The following is a 16,159-nucleotide window of genomic DNA, read 5'->3' on the forward strand; positions in this document are numbered from 1 at the left end:
GAAATGATAACCTACCTCATTTTCCTTTGTTCTCTTTCTCCTACCAAATCTTTGATGCTTAAAATCACATTCACTATTTGTCATAATCCCCTTAAGAAGATGATTGAAAGCCTATGCAAAAAGGCACACGTGTAATTACCACCGCTTCTACTACTGTTAAAGGACTTTAAAATATTGGCAGAATAATTCACAGTTTTAATTGGGGCATTACAATGATTATTAGTGATCTGGGGCTCTCACCTAGACACTGCTCATCTTGTGATCGAATGATGTCACCAGCTGCTTACATGCAGAGGTTTCAGAAGGGAGCTGTTGGACATTGACATGCCAAACTGCATCTTAGTGCACAGTCTTGCTGAAGATGAGGTAATCAGAGATATCCCCTGAGAAGCTACGAATTATTTAAATACAATACTGCCATGACAATTTAATCTATTTTTCTATGTATAAGAAGTTGACCCTCGTGATCCACCATTAGTAGGATGAATATTTTGATTTAGTAGTCAGGAAGGGTTTACCCTGATCCATTCAAATGTTTTCATCTAGTGTTTATTCTTTGCATTTTTCTGGACAGATGACCAGAGCTTAGAATTGCAATTTGTGGCCATGGATTATGCCAAGCTTATGTGATATTGAACTCATGATCTGAACTTCATTTAAACCATACTCTAACTACCTAGCCTCCTGACAATTTTAGTTGCATAACCTTATTATTTAAAAATTGCACCTCAAATATATGTTTGTTTACACATAAATTTTACATATATGTCCTCTTATAGGATTATAGATCGAGGGTGGGAAGGGATCTTAGAGGAAATTGAATCTAACACATTTTTCTTTCTTCCTTTCCTTCTTTCTTTTACAGATGAGGAAAGTAAGGATGAGAGAAGCTAGGTGATTTGTTTAGGGTGACATAACTCACAAGTGTCTAGGATAAGGTTTGAACTTAGGGATTCCTGAATCTAAGCCCGGCACTCTAGCCACCATGCCACCTAGCTGTCTTTAGTCACCTAATAGTCATGTATATTATAAAACTTATTAAAATAGAAATTGAAAAATGGTTCAATTTGACAATACTATTTGATCCTAGATTCAGTAGGGAGACACCAAAATTTGCTAAGTAGATGTGGGGGTATGACATGTTCAGCTTTTTAGAAAAATCACTTTGGCAGCTGTGTGGAGAATAGGTTGAGATGGGAAGGCTTTGGGGAGTTAGGAAGACTACTTAGGAATAGTCCATGTAAGAGATGCTAAGGGTCTGAACTTGGGTAATGGCTGTAGGGATAGAGAGAAGCGAACAGATATGAAAGATGTTATAGCAGTAGAAATGATAAGAATGACAACTGATTAGATATATGGGGGGATGAAAAGTAAGAAGCCAAATATAATGCAAAGGTTGAGAACCTGGATGACAAAAAGCAAGTTGATACATTCAACAGAAACAGGGATGCTAGGAAGAAGGCTGGGTTTGGGGAGAAAGTATGATTTCAGTTTAATGTGTTAAGTTAAGGATGGCTGGACATCCAATTCAAGATGACCAATTACTGTTGTTCACTCTTCATTCACAAAAAGGACCATGGATTTAAGAGAGGTGGAGCTATGCAAAATCATCAGCCTCACTTTCTTCTCCACGATCATCTGAGTTCAGTGGCAACACAAAAGTCAAGACAACTGGCTATGTCCTAGCTGTTCAATAGGCAACTTGTGGTGTGGGACTTGAATTCAGGAGAAAAATCAAGGCTTTAGTTTAACAATAATAATAACTCCAGTGGTTCACTATTACCTCCAGGATCAAATATAATACCCTCTTTTTTGTATTTAAAGTCTATCATAATCTAATCTTCCTGTGTTTCCAGTCTTCTTGTACCTTACTCTCTCTACATACTCTTTGATACAGTGACACTCTCCTCGTTGTCCCTCGTATAAGACACTCTATCTCCCAACTCTTGGCATTTTCACTGTCTGATCCTGAAGTTTGGAATGAATTCCCTCCTCATTTCTGCTTCCTGGCCTCAGTGGCTTTCTTTAAGTCCCTGAAAAAAAATCCTACCTTTTACAAGAAGCCTTTCTTGATTCTTCTTGAGACCAGTGCTTTCTCTCTATTGATTATCTCCAATTTATCCCATCTAGCTTTTGTTTTCACGTAGTTTTTTTTTTTTGTATGTTGTCTCCCCATTAGACTGCAAGCTCCTTGAAAGCAGGGACTGCTTTTTAACCTTTCTTTGTATCCATAGTAGTTAGCACAGAGCCTGGCACATGGTAAGTGCTTAATGAGTATTTATTAACTTGATAATAACTAATATTTATATAGTACTTAAAGGCTTGTGAAGAGTTTTATGTATTATCTTATTTGAGACACAACAAAACTGTCAGAAGTAGAAGTAGGTACTATTAATATTATGTCCACTTTTCAAATAAGGAATTTGAAGCTGAGAGAGACTCAGTAGTTTGCATAGGGCTATACATTATTAAGTGTCTGAGGCAATATTTGAACTCATGACTTCTTGATTCTTGGACTCTAAATCCAATGTATGTTCCATTGTGCCACTGATCTGCTTAACTTGTATAGATAATAATCAAACCCATGGGAGCTGATAAAGTCAACAATGAGAGTCTAAAGAGAGAAAGAAAAAGGCCCAGGACAGAGCTTTGGGATAACCCAGTTAGGAGTCACTAAATAGAAAATGATGTAGGAAAGGACACAAAGAAGGAGTAGTCAGACAGATAGGAGAACTGAGAGAGAGAGCAGTGTCGCAACAACTCAGACAGGAACGAGTAAGTATCCAAGAGGATCAACAGGATCAAATGAAGAGAGGTCAAGAAGGACAAGGATCAAGAAAACTAGATTTGACAAATAAGAGACCGTTGATGATTTCAAAGATCATTTTCACTTGAGTGAGAAGTAAAGGATGGAGAAGAATTGAAGAAGGTGGGAACCGGAAGAATGGTGCTGTTCTCCCTGAAAACTGGGAAGTCTAGAAGAGGGATCTGGGGGGAGGGGGAAGTGGGGAAAGATAGTGTAATTTCAACATATCCAGATCTGGACTCTTTGTCTTTGGAATTGTTCCAGCGGAGTCTAGATGACCTTTCATCAGAGACGTAGCAGGCACTTAATAAATGCTTATTGACTTACAGACTGACATTATCAAAAGGATTCCTTCATTGAAAGAAGCATTGAGCTATGTGATGGATGAGGTCCCCTCCAAGGGCTTTTCGTGCTTCTATAATAGCGAACAGTTTAGGAAGATGTGTATAATTTTTGTACATTCTTGTGTACTTTTTTTTTCTTGGCAGCACCCATACTGATCATGTTCACACTTCTGGACCATTTATCTTGTTACCTTTTAGTTCAGGGCATATCATTATTTTTGACTCACCATTTTAGATGTACCCTTATAGTTGAAGCCTCTGTAGCGTTCACCGCAGCTGTTACAATGAAGCATCCTTGGTGCCACATGGCATGCTATTTCATGCCAGGGTTCCATAAGCAGAAAAGTCAACACTAACTTCCCTCCTGATCTCAACTCCTCCACTGTATTCCCCGAAGCTGACCCCACATGCCTCCCTTACTATTGTCTGGGCCATGTGAGGCTTTCAGATTATTCAATCCCACTCTTCTTGATGGGAATATTGAAGAAACGGAATGTGAGTCCTTCAGGTCAGTCTGTGATTGTGACGTTGAGAACATTTACCAGAAAGGAATGATTTCCAGAGCTAGAGAAAAATTCCTCCACTGTCTACACAAAGGTATAAGTATCATGCTAATTAAGGCACTTAGAGCAATTCATCTGTTCCCAAAGTAATGACCATGACAAATTTTTGGCATCAACTGTGCAATGTTGTTTGGATGCTGAAATGATACAGCTTAGCAGGTAGAGAATTGAGGCCCAAAAGATAACCTTATAGGAGTAATTGTTGACATTTTTTACCATCATTCTGAAAAAAATCTAGAAATGAGTTCATCTTGTTATGTTCATTTAAAATTAGTATCACTTTAAAAAATGTTGTGCTGGGGTGGCTAGGTGGTACAGTGAATAGAGCACCAGCCCTGGAATCAGGAGAACCTGAGTTCAAATCTGGCCTCAGACGCTTGACACAGAAACTAGGCACATGACCTTGGGCAAGTCACTTAACCACAATTGCCCTCCAAAAAAAAAAAAAAGCAAAAAAAAATGTTGTGCTGTTTAAATGTGTGATATTCTGGTAAGGTTGGATTGTAATAGAAGCAAAAGCAATATTGACATTATTCAGGGCTCTCTCGTTTTCAAAATGTTGTTGTTTTTTTTTTCCTTTTTGGAGGGCAACTGGGGTTAAGTAACTTTAGTCCAAGGTTACACGTCTAGTTTTTGTGTGTTAAGTGTCTGAGGCTGGAGCTGAACTCAGTTCCTCCCGACTCTGGGGTGGGTGCTTTACTCACTCTGCCACCTAGCCGCCCCTCAAAATGGTTTTCTACATGCATTACATCATCATCATATACATATTTACATATGATATATAATTATATTTGTATAATTTATATATATATAGCAATAATAATATATTTTATATTTACAAAAAAAATTTTTGAGCTACAGAGGAAAAGAATTCTTATTTTCATTTTACAATGAAAAATTGAAACTTAGAAAAGTTGTGACTTCATAAAGGGTACATAGCTAGTATATGGTGGAGTCTGAAATGGAACCCAATACCACATAGCTAGGTATAACAGTTCAGTGCCTTTATGAGAAATCCTTAAATGTTATACATCACCATTAAATCTAACACTAACTTTCCTATCAAAAGTCAGTAGAATGACTTCCACCCATTCTAAATTCTCTACTATCAAGTCAAAACCTTCTCTTGACTGTATTACTTCAAGCCAGATGGGCATCCAGGGCCCTTGCAGATCATTTTCCTTGTCTCTCATCATTTTCACTCTTATCTTTGACTTTTCTTACTGAGACAGCCATCTCTTATGCCAAACTATTCAGACCAATTATATTGTTGCCTTCCTAGACCTCTTCATTACAAATACAAGTTTAGATATGCTTCTTCTTGGATGATAGAAGCAAAAATGAAAAGCAAACAATGGCAGCCAATTTGTTGGTTAGTGTCTGTGTCTGACAGCTTATAATTCCATAATTCTTCCCCCATAATCAAAATAAAGTAATATCCACTGCAGCCTTAATAAATAGCCTCTTGAAGGTAGAATTCCTGTTTATAATGAGTTGTCTACTAAGAACTTTTACACACACAATAAGGGATTATAGCAACTTTATTTAGATGACAATGATTATTCTGAAAGATCTTAGAGTTAAAAAAAAAACAAATAAGCAATCTTCTTTAATATGGGGATTTTTTATGATCTCATTAATATGACCATTTCAACCTTTAGTACTAAACACATACCATCCATACTTCTACTTTCTATGAAATTTTTGACCATGTCTTCCCATAAATCATTGGTGGAAGAATTTCCTTGCTTCTAGTATTTTCCCTTTTCAATCCATCTTCTACCTAGTTTCCAAATTAATCATTGTAGAACACAAGTCTGACCATGTAGCTTTCTTGCTAAAGAAAAAAAAAAAAGAAATCCTTAGTAATTCCTAATTTTTATAGGACAAAATATCCTCAATCCTAAAACCCTGCACTATCTGGCTCCCACTTACATTGTCAACCTCATTTGATATTCCTGCCCATGTGCTCTGCAGTTCATCCCAACTGGGCCACGAGCTGTTCCCCCAATTCTACACCTTGTTTTCCATCTCTGTGCCTAGGTATAGAATATTTCCTATGCCTGGAATGGGCTCATTATTCTTTTCTGCTTCTTAGGATTCCTTACTTCCTTTAAAGCTCAATCTGCTGTGTAAGGCTTTTCCCGATCTGCCTATTTATTGCTTTCTCTCCCCTGGATTAGCTGGTATTTACCCATCTGTGGGTTCTTGTACTGTTCCAGTAGAATATAAACTCCTTGCAGGTAGGAACTATTATATTTTTGTCTTGGTACTGCCAATGCCTAATATAGTCTTTTTCACATAAATGTTCCTTTAAAAATGTCTGTTGAATTATATTGAAGATTTACCCAAAGCAGAGAAGGCCTTCTTCCTGTTTCTTTGAGCATTTCATAGGATAGCACTTGGGTTGTCCATCTGTTAGTCCCTGACCAAACCACCTCCTTTTCCAGTCATATGTGTTCCCTGATGATATCTTTTTCATCATTTTTTCACATTCAATATGCTGCAGCTGACTTACGCCTACCATTCCTCTTTCCATTGCCCTCTGAGTCATCAACAACTTTGATTCATCTGAGATTGTCATGTTCCATGATTTACAGCAATGTACTATCACCAGGAAAATATTAGGATTTTGAAAAATGGGCTTCTGAAGCAAGAAACAACTTGGGATCAGTTTCTATTCTGGTCTACTCCCCTTACACTTATTCTCTGCCCCCCATATATACATATATATATATAAAATATATCAGATGATTATTCAAATAAGGTAAATAATCCAAAATGAGCTATGTCAATGAACTGCCCATCTACTGCCTTGCATCATCTGAGCACAGAGTAGGTACTAAATGGAGTACATGGGATATTCAGGAAGGAATCTTTTTCAGGGTTACTCATTCATGTTTGGTGTCCACCTGCCATCCAACTTACACCTGTGGCTCTAAGAAACTCCATCTTGGCAGAAAGGTTAAACCAGGGGCAAGGAACCAGTAGCCTTGAGGCCAATGTGGTCCTCTAGTTCCTCAAGTGAATTCATTTGACGGAATCCAAATTCCACAGAACAAATCCTTTAATTAAGGTTAGCTACTAAACCTAGATGAGTAACCGATAGAACTCAAAACCTTCAGTGAGTTAGAAGAATGTCTATCCCTAGCATATGAAGACTTCCCCCAGCACAATGGGCAGATGAGAAAAATTTGTTCCAATGGCCATGAAGGTGGCTGAAGCAGGCATTGTAAAGCACTTAGAGTTTGGTCAGACATTGAAGACACTAAGGTCATTCACTGCATCCCAGACCATCACCAGTCATCTTGACTTTTTTCTTGCTATTGGACTTTGAAGACTGCAAGAGAGAGTGAGGCTGATGACTTTGTGCAACTGTGCCTCACTTAAATCCAATTCACATACAAGTCGAGATATCACTCCATGATAACATTGGTCCTCTTTGAAAGCAAAGGACAAACAGCAATAGGCACTAAATGAATGCTTGTTGATTTGATTTGAGTAACATGTATATAAAATGAGATAAAGTAAGAGAAATACGTCTAAAAAACTCTTCTAAATTGCCTGTTCCTTTTCATCTATATTGTTTTTCTGCTGGTGAATTTTTAGGATGAAAGTAATCCGTGAGAAGGCCCTAGATTATCCTGTGGCTTGATACAATTTGTATGACATTATCCACAAACAGAAGATCCAGAGAACCTCACTACTAACAGGGAGTTCCTCTTCTCCTTGATATCTGTTCAGTCCATCTTTCAAGGCACCCATAAACATCTTTGAAGAGCCGCCATCTCCCTGTTTTATGCTTTACTTGATATTGATTCTCCAAGGTTTATTAAGCAAAACTATGCCTGAGGGGAGTCTATCATGGACTCATTGTCTCTATCTGTGGGCCACACTTTGTTTGAAAGCTCCACCTGGTCAAATGCTTTTTTCTTGTAGCTCCCCAATATGAATTGGAAGGGACCTTAGACTTTTTCTGATTTGACCCAGACCTGAACAACAGTCTCCTTGATGTCATATCCAACAAGTCATCGTCCAGCCTTTGACTGAAAATTCTAGTAACTTAGAACCTATTATCTCCCATGGCAACCCATTCTATTTTTACATATGTCTAAATTGTTAAAGTTTTCCCCTTAGATTAAGCCCCAATATACCTCTGTGACACATTCATTCTGAGTTATCAGTTACTCCCTCTGGTGTCAAGCAGGACAAGTTGAATCCTTTTTGTTTTGAAGTCAGAGAATCTGGGTTCAAATCTTGACTCTGCAAGTTCCTTAGGCAAATCATATACCTTCTCTCACCTTACTTTCCCCATGTGTACGGGGTTAGACTAGATGACTTCTAAGATAGTTTCCAGCTATACATCAACACTCTTGTGATCTTCTGCAGCAGAGCCCCTCAAATACTTGAAAAACAAATATCATGCTTCCTCTGACTCCCCTTCTCCATGCTACATATCCCTAGCTCATCCATCAGTTTCTTATTTGTCATGAATTCTTTGCCTCTCACCATCAAGTTTGCCCTTCTCTAGATATTTCAGCTTACCAGTATCCTTTTAGAAGTCTAATACCCAGAACTAAACATAGTATTCCAGACGTGATCTGACCAGGATAGAAAGCAACAAGATTGACTTGCTTCCCTTGGTCATTATCCAAAGCCTATCTTTATGATGCTTGAGATTCCATAACTGCATCACATTCTTGACTGATGCAGACCTTTTCATCCACTCAACTCCACCCCCTCTATGATCTTTTTAAAGAAGAACTGTCTGTCGTCCTTTATCTAGAAATCATGAATTTTTTCAAACTGAATATAAAACTTGATATTTAACAAATAAATGTCATCTTATTAAATTCAACTTGTTGTTCCAATCTGTAGAAACATTCTGATTTTGTCATCCAACATATTTGCTATTTTCTCCTCAACTTTGTGTCAGATAAATATTTCATAGGCAGGTCATTTATGCTTTTGTCCAAGTCATTGACAAAATTAAGAATAGGGCCAAAATAGGAGCAAACTCTGATCTCTAGGTAACTCCATTTGACATTTTCTTACAAGTCAATTTCAAACCATTAATGAATAAATTTTCACTTGACTACTTAACTAATTTGGGACCCACTTTACTATATTATCATCTTACTTATATCCCACCATTTTGTCCATAAAAACAGCATGGGAAAGTTTGCCAAATAATGTGTTAAAAATCTAGCTAAATCATGTTTCCAGCATTTCCCTGATCCTTGATTTTAATCCCAACTCTGAGTGATATTGGATAACCTCTCTGGGCTTCAGTTTCCTCACCTATAAAATGGGAGTGTTATACCAGGTGGCCTTACAGTTCCATTTTATTAGTAGATCCAATTGTCTATAGGCATATATGAGTTAAATTCATCAAGGAAAGCTAGGTGTTTTCTTACTCTTACTTATACTTGCCAAGGGGTATAAACTCTCTACTAATTTTTTTTTCTGTTCTTTCCCACTTTCTTGTAAAAATATTGTTATCCTTGGCAGAAAAAAAGCAAAGTAACCATTAATTGGCTCTGCCCTTTCTCCATCATCTATTGTTATTGTCCTTATAATTCTTACAGAAATCATATACCTTTTTATCCACCTTCCCTCCCCAGCTAAAAATAAAAATAAAATGAAATGCCTTTTTAGGTACCCTTAGCTTTTCTCGTCAATCTCAGATCATTCTGAGTTTTAGTACCCAGACACTATTCTTTTTTTCTTTAGGTAGCATTAAGTTGTTTAATTCAAGAAATATTTATTAAGCACCCACTGGATACAAAGTACAGAGCCTAAAAGAGACACAAAGTTTAGATATATCATATAATCTCAACTAGACATTCACTGGAGGACACCGACACTTCTACTCTTCCCTGACTGACTATCCCATTCTGCATAGGATCTGTTCTTTTTTTCCAGGCTACTTGCACTACCTGTTCCACACTCCGTTTTAACAGAGGACTTCAGTTCAAACATCACCAAAAAAAAAAAATGGAGATCATCCCTACTATTCTCTACAACACTACACTTAGAATCATTTCTTTTTTGTTTTGTTTTTAAATTAATTTATTTATTTTTAGTTTTCAACATTCATTTCCACAAGATTTTGAGTTACAATTTTTCTCCCTGTCTTTCCCCTATCCCCCACCCCAAAATAGCTTCCCTACTGAATACCCATTCCCCCAAATCTGTTCTCTCTTATATCCACCCCCATCAGCCCCTAATTGTCTAGTAGGGAAAGATGGATTTCTATACCCCAGTGCCTGTATATCTTATTTCCCAGTTGCATATAAAAAACATTTTTTAAACATTAATTTTAAAAACTTTGAGTTCCATATTTTTTCCTTTCAACCCTCCTTACCCACTCCCGCTGGGAAGGTAAGTAAGTTAATATAAGTTGGACATGTGTAGTTAGACAAATCATTTCTATAGTTGTCATATTGTGAAAGACTACATTTCCCTCCATCCTATCCTGCCCCCCACTTATTCTATTTTCTCCTTTGACCCTATCCCTTTCCAAAAATGTTTGCTTCTAACTACCCTCTCCCCCAATGTGCCCTCCCTTCTATCATCCTCCCTCTTATGCACTACCCCCCTGTTTTCCTGTAGGGAGTGTATGTTATTCCCTCCTTAAGCCATTTGAGTGTGTATGTTATTCTATCCTTAAGCCAAATTAAATAAGAATAAGGTTGTCCCATTCCCTTTCACCTTCGTGTTCTTCCCCTCCATTGTAACAGTTTTCTCTTGCCTCTTTTATATGAGATAATTTACCCTAATTTATCTCTCCCTTTCTCCTCCCAATAAATTCCTCTCACCTCTTAATTTTATTTTTTAGATATCATCCCTTCATACAAAACTCATCCTGTGCCCTCTGTCTATGTATACATGAACATACAAATGCCCACACTAACATATTTCACCCTTTTATACATATATATATATACATGTGTGTATGTATATATATATATATATATATATATATATATGTGTGTGTGTGTGTGTGTGTGTATATATATTCCCTTCAACTATCCTCATACTGAGAAGAGTCTTATGAGTTACAATTATTGATTTTCCAGGTGGGAATTTAATAAGTTCTTTATTATTTCTTTTTCTTGTTTACCTTCTTGTGCTTCCCTTGCTTCTTGTATTTGAAAGGCAAATTTTCTGTTTTTTCATCTCTGTTTTTTTTCATTAAGAATGCTTGAAAATCTTCTATTTCATTGAATGAGCACATTGTACCCTGTAGCGTTATACTATGTTTTACTCGTTATGTAATTCTTGGTTTTAGTCCTAGCTACTCTGACCTCCCTAATATCATATTCCAGGCCCTTCGATCCCTTAATGTAGAAGCTGTTAGGTCTTGTGTTATCCTGATTGTGTTTCCACAGTACTGAAATTGTTTCTTCCTGAGTGCTTGCAGTATTTTCTCCTTGACCTGGGAACTCCAAAATCTGGCTATAATATTGCTAGGAGTTTTCTTTTGGGTATCTTTTTCAAGAGCCAATCAGTGAATTCTTTCAATTTCTATTTTGCTGTCGGGTTTGTAAGGGTTATGGGATTTAAAAGATCTTCCATGTCCCGTTGGACTTGCTGACATAGCAGGAAGGGGCGGAGCAAGAGGAAGCGGAAGCCAAACTAGAGTTCCTGCGGTGGCTGGCAGCGGTGGTGATGGCGGCAGCAGCAGCAGAGGCAGCGGCAGCGTGAAGCCCTTTTTGAGTTAGCCAGAATTTCTGCTAAGGACTCCTACTGAAGACTGCCAGGGGCCGGAGCTGCTGGGAGCGTGCTTCCCGGACTCTGGGTGGTTGCTGTGAGTGGGGAGAGGAGGACCTTTGCCTGAGGTAGCCTGTTCTGTTTTAAAGGCTTGAAAATGTGGGTGCTTTCTACTTTATCTACCTGTGCCAATGTCATAACTACTCTGATGGCTTTTACTTTCTGGTTTTGGGACTCAGTCTTTTGGTATCTTAATAAATTTTCTAGTTTATTCCCTCATACGGCAAGCACGATGTATTTTGTGATGGATAATTATATCAGCATATCTGTAATCTCCATAGGCATTGTGAATATGGCATTGCTGATACAGGGTTCTAGAATATCAGGGCCATTTTGCTTGATTATTTCTTGAAAGATGGTGTCTAGGCTCTTTTTTCAATCATGGCTTTTAGGTAGTCCACAAATTTTTAAATTATCTCTCCTGGATATATTTTCCAGGTCAGTGGGTTTTCCATGAGATAGTTCACATTGTCTTCTATTTTTTTTTAATTCTTTGGATCTGTTTTATAGCATCTTGATTTCTCATGAAGTAGTTAGTTTCCAATTGCTCCAATCCAATTTTTTTGCATTTTAAATTTTTTTTTAGTTTGCATCATTCATTTCAACAAGATTTTGAGTTACAAATTTTCTCCCCATTTTCCCCTAGCCACCACCCCAAAATAGCTATCCCATTGAATATCCCCTCCCCCAATGTGCTCTCTCCCACATCTTTCCCCATCCCCCCTCCAACTTTCCAGTAGGGCACAGTGGATCTCTATGCCCCAGTGCCTTTATTTCTTATTTCCCAGTTACATGTAAGATAATAATGATAATAATATATATTTTTTAAACATTTGATTTTAAACCTTTGAATTCCAGATTTTTTCCTTATCTCCCTCATAACGCACCTTACTGGGAAGATAAGCAATTCAATATAGGTTGTACATATGTAGCTATGCAAACCATTTCCATAGTGGATATATTGTGAAAGACTGACCATATTTCCCTCCATCCTTTCCCACCCCCCCACTTGTTCTATTCTCTACTTTGACCTTGTTCAAAAATGGGTGCTTCCAACTTCCCTCCCCCCAGCCTGCCCTCCCTTCCATTATCCCCCTTCTTATCCCCTTCCCCCCTACTCTCCTATAGGGTGAGGTACCCTATTTAGTGTGTATGTCATTCCCTCCCTAAGTCAAATTCATTGAGAATAAGGTTGACTCATTCCTTTTTGCCTACCTGTTCTTCCCTTCCATTGTAACAGTTTTCCCTTGCCTCTTCTATGTGAGATAATTTACCTCATTCTATTTCTCCCCATCTTTTCTCTTTATATTCCTCTCTCACTGCTCAATTTCACCTTTTAAGCATCATCCCATCCTATTCAACTGGTCCTGTGCCCTCTGTCTATGTATACCTGTAAATATAGATACTAACTTATGTATTCATACATCCAAATACTCTCCTATATAATCATATATGTATGTATGTACACACACACACACACACACACACACACATATATATATATATATATATATTCCTTTCAACAATTCTCATACTGAGAAAAGTTTCATAAGTTACAATTATCATTTTTCCATGTAGGAATGTAAATAGTTCAACTTTGGTAAGTTCTTTATGGTTTCTTTTCCCTGTTTACCTTCTCATGCTTCTCTTGCTTCTTGTATCTGAATGTCAAAATTTCTACTCAACTTTTTTTTTTCATCATGAATGATTGAAAGTCTTCTATTCCATTGAACGACAATATTTTCCTCTGAAACATGATACTCAGTTTTTCTGGGTAGGTGATTCTTGGTTTTAATCCCAGGTACTTTGACCTCCAGAATATCATATTCCAAGCCCTTTGATCCCTCAGTGTAGAAGCTGCCACATGCTGTGTTATCCTGATTATGTTTCCACAATATTCAAATTGTTTCTTCCTGGCTGCTTGTGATATTTTCTGCTTGACCTGGGAACTCCAGAACCTGGCTATAATATTCCTTGGAGTTTTCTTTTTGGGATCTTTTTTTTCAGGAGGTGATCGGTGGATTCTTTCAACCTCTATTTTGCCCTCTGGTTCTAAAACATCAGGGCAATTTTCCTTGAGAATTTCCAGAAGGATGATTTCTAGGTTCTTTTTTTGATCATGGCTTTTAGGTAGTCCAATAATTTTTAAATTATCTCTCCTGGATCTATTTTCCAGGTCAGTGGTTTTTCTAATGAGGTATTTCACATTGCCTTCTATTTTTTCATTTGTTTGGATCTGTTTAATAGTATCTTGATTCCTCATAAAGTTACTAGCTTCCATTCCAATCTAATTCTGAAGGAATAATTCTCTTCAGTGAGCTTTTGAGATTCTTTTTCCATCTGAAAAATTCATCTTTTTAAGGCATTCTTCTCCTCATTGGCTTTTTGAGCCTCTTTTGCCATTTGAGTTAGTCTATTTTTTGTGTTGTTATGTTCTTCAGTCAGGTTGTTGACTCTCATTTTATCATTTTCTTGCATCATTCTCATTTCTCTTCCCAATTTTTTCTCTATTTATCTTATTTGGTTTTCAAAATCCTTCCTATGTCTGTAAGCAGCTTATTCTTTTCTTGGAGGCTTCTGGTGCAGGAGTTCTGAATTCTCTGTTTTCTTCCTGTTCCATGCCCCGATCCTTTTTGTCCCCCAAATAGGAGCTTAAAGTGGGATTGCTGTGCTTGGTTTGCTTCCTTTGCTTGCTCATGTTGCCACTCAATTACTTGAGCTTTTTTGCCACAGTAGAACTCTGCTACCAGAATGGAGCTATGTCCCAAATCACTGGGGATTTTACACCTGTCAGAGCTATTAGGGGGTGCCCTCTCTACATCCCCCCCCCACAAGCTCTGGCTCACTGGCCACATACCCCAGGACCACCATCCAAGACCATGATCCAGATACAGGCAGGTTAAAGCAAGAGCAATTGCCCTCTGAATTGTCCCATGATCCCCCTACAATCTGTAGGCCAGGAGCTCCTGAGGCAGCCATGGTACAGCTGCGGCACCTCCACAACTTCTTGCCCCAAGGGCAGGGGCAATACTGTGCTCTTCCATCACCCTCTGTTCCAACAGAGTTCCACACTGACCTTTTACTTTGTCTTTGGCGTTTATGGGTTGTGAAATCTGGAAACTGCCAAAGCTGCTGCTGATTCATTCTCCTGAGGTCTGCTCTGGCTGGTTGGGGCTGCCCTGGGGCCAGAACTGCACAGCTCTTGTGGGACTGTGCTTGGCTCCAAGTTCAGTGCAATAGACCCTTCCTGTCTGCCTGCCAGGCTTCCTTCAGTGGGAGATTTGTTTCTTTCTCTCACTTTGTGGGTTCTGCAGCTCTAATGTTTGTTTGGAATCATTTTTTACATGTATTTGAAGTGATTGGAGTGGGAACTCACACCAATTTTGTGGTCTTATTCTGCTATCTTGGCTCCACCCCCCAGACACTATTCTTACTAGACTATGTCTCACATTTTTATCATCCAAGCCTTTTCAGTTTTTTTTAAGTTTTAAGTCTTTCAAACCTCTTCCTACATTTCTCCTTCCCTAGCACTTTGCAATCCAACCTAACTGGTCTTTTCTCTGTATCTCAAATATTCACAGTGCCTAGAACATACCCCCTCCTCACCTCTGCTTCACAGAATTCCTCTGTTCTTTTAAGATGTAGCTCAAGCACCACCTTTCTTGAACCCTCAACTTCTAGTGGTCTCCCTTCCAAACCATCATACTTATATTTTACTTTTTTTGTGTTTATTTGTTTTTCTATTTGTATTTATACAGGAACTTCTCATCTCTTCTCTTAGAACACAAGCTCTTTGAGAGAAGAGATTCTTTCATTTGTTATATTTATGTACCCTTCACCTAGTACTGAATAGTCAATTAATAAATGTTTTGTTCATTTGTTTCATTGATTGGTACTTCGTTATCTACTCGTGATGCCAATTTCTATGTTTGTCTACTTTAAATCAAGGATAATGCAAAAATAAAAGAAGATTAATAATTAAAATGAGAGTTATTGTTCATGGTTAGGCAATGCCAATACAATAGTATAATAATCCTTAAATGAATTTATAGGCTGAATGTCATACTAATCAACCTGCCAAGGCATTACTTTTGAGAATTAGACAAGATAATAAGAAAATCTACCATCTAGAAGTTAAAGTCTAGAATATCAAGAGAAATAGTGAAAAAAAATATTCAAGAATAACAAGGGTGGGAAAGAAAAGAATAATAATAATTAGCATAGAGTTTGGGTAACTAGGTGGGTCAATGGATAGAGTGTCAGGCCTGGAGTCAGGAAGACTCTTCTCCCTGAGTTCAAATCTGGCCTCAGACACTCACTAGCTGTGTGATCTTGGACCAATCACCTAACCTTATGTGCTTCAGTAAAATGAATTGGAGAAAGAAATGGCAAACTATTCCAGTATCTTTGCCAAGAGAACCTCAAATGGGGCCACAGAGAGTTGAACACAACTGAAACAACTCAACAAAAACAGCAACAAAAATTAGAGAGTTTATATTCCACAAATGACTCAGACTATATCATGAAGCAATAATCAAAACATTTTTGGTACTAGTTACTAAATAGAAAAATATGTCAGTGGCATAGGCTAGAAAACAGAGACTCAGAAACATAGTACTATAGCAACCTCATGTTTGGATAAACACAAGAAAACAAACTGCTGGGGAAAA

The sequence above is a fragment of the Petaurus breviceps genome, unplaced genomic scaffold, assembly GCF_028583685.1.
Source record: "Petaurus breviceps papuanus isolate PSGF00001 unplaced genomic scaffold, PetGlider_PUasm1.0 90424, whole genome shotgun sequence".
NCBI lineage: Eukaryota > Metazoa > Chordata > Mammalia > Diprotodontia > Petauridae > Petaurus > Petaurus breviceps.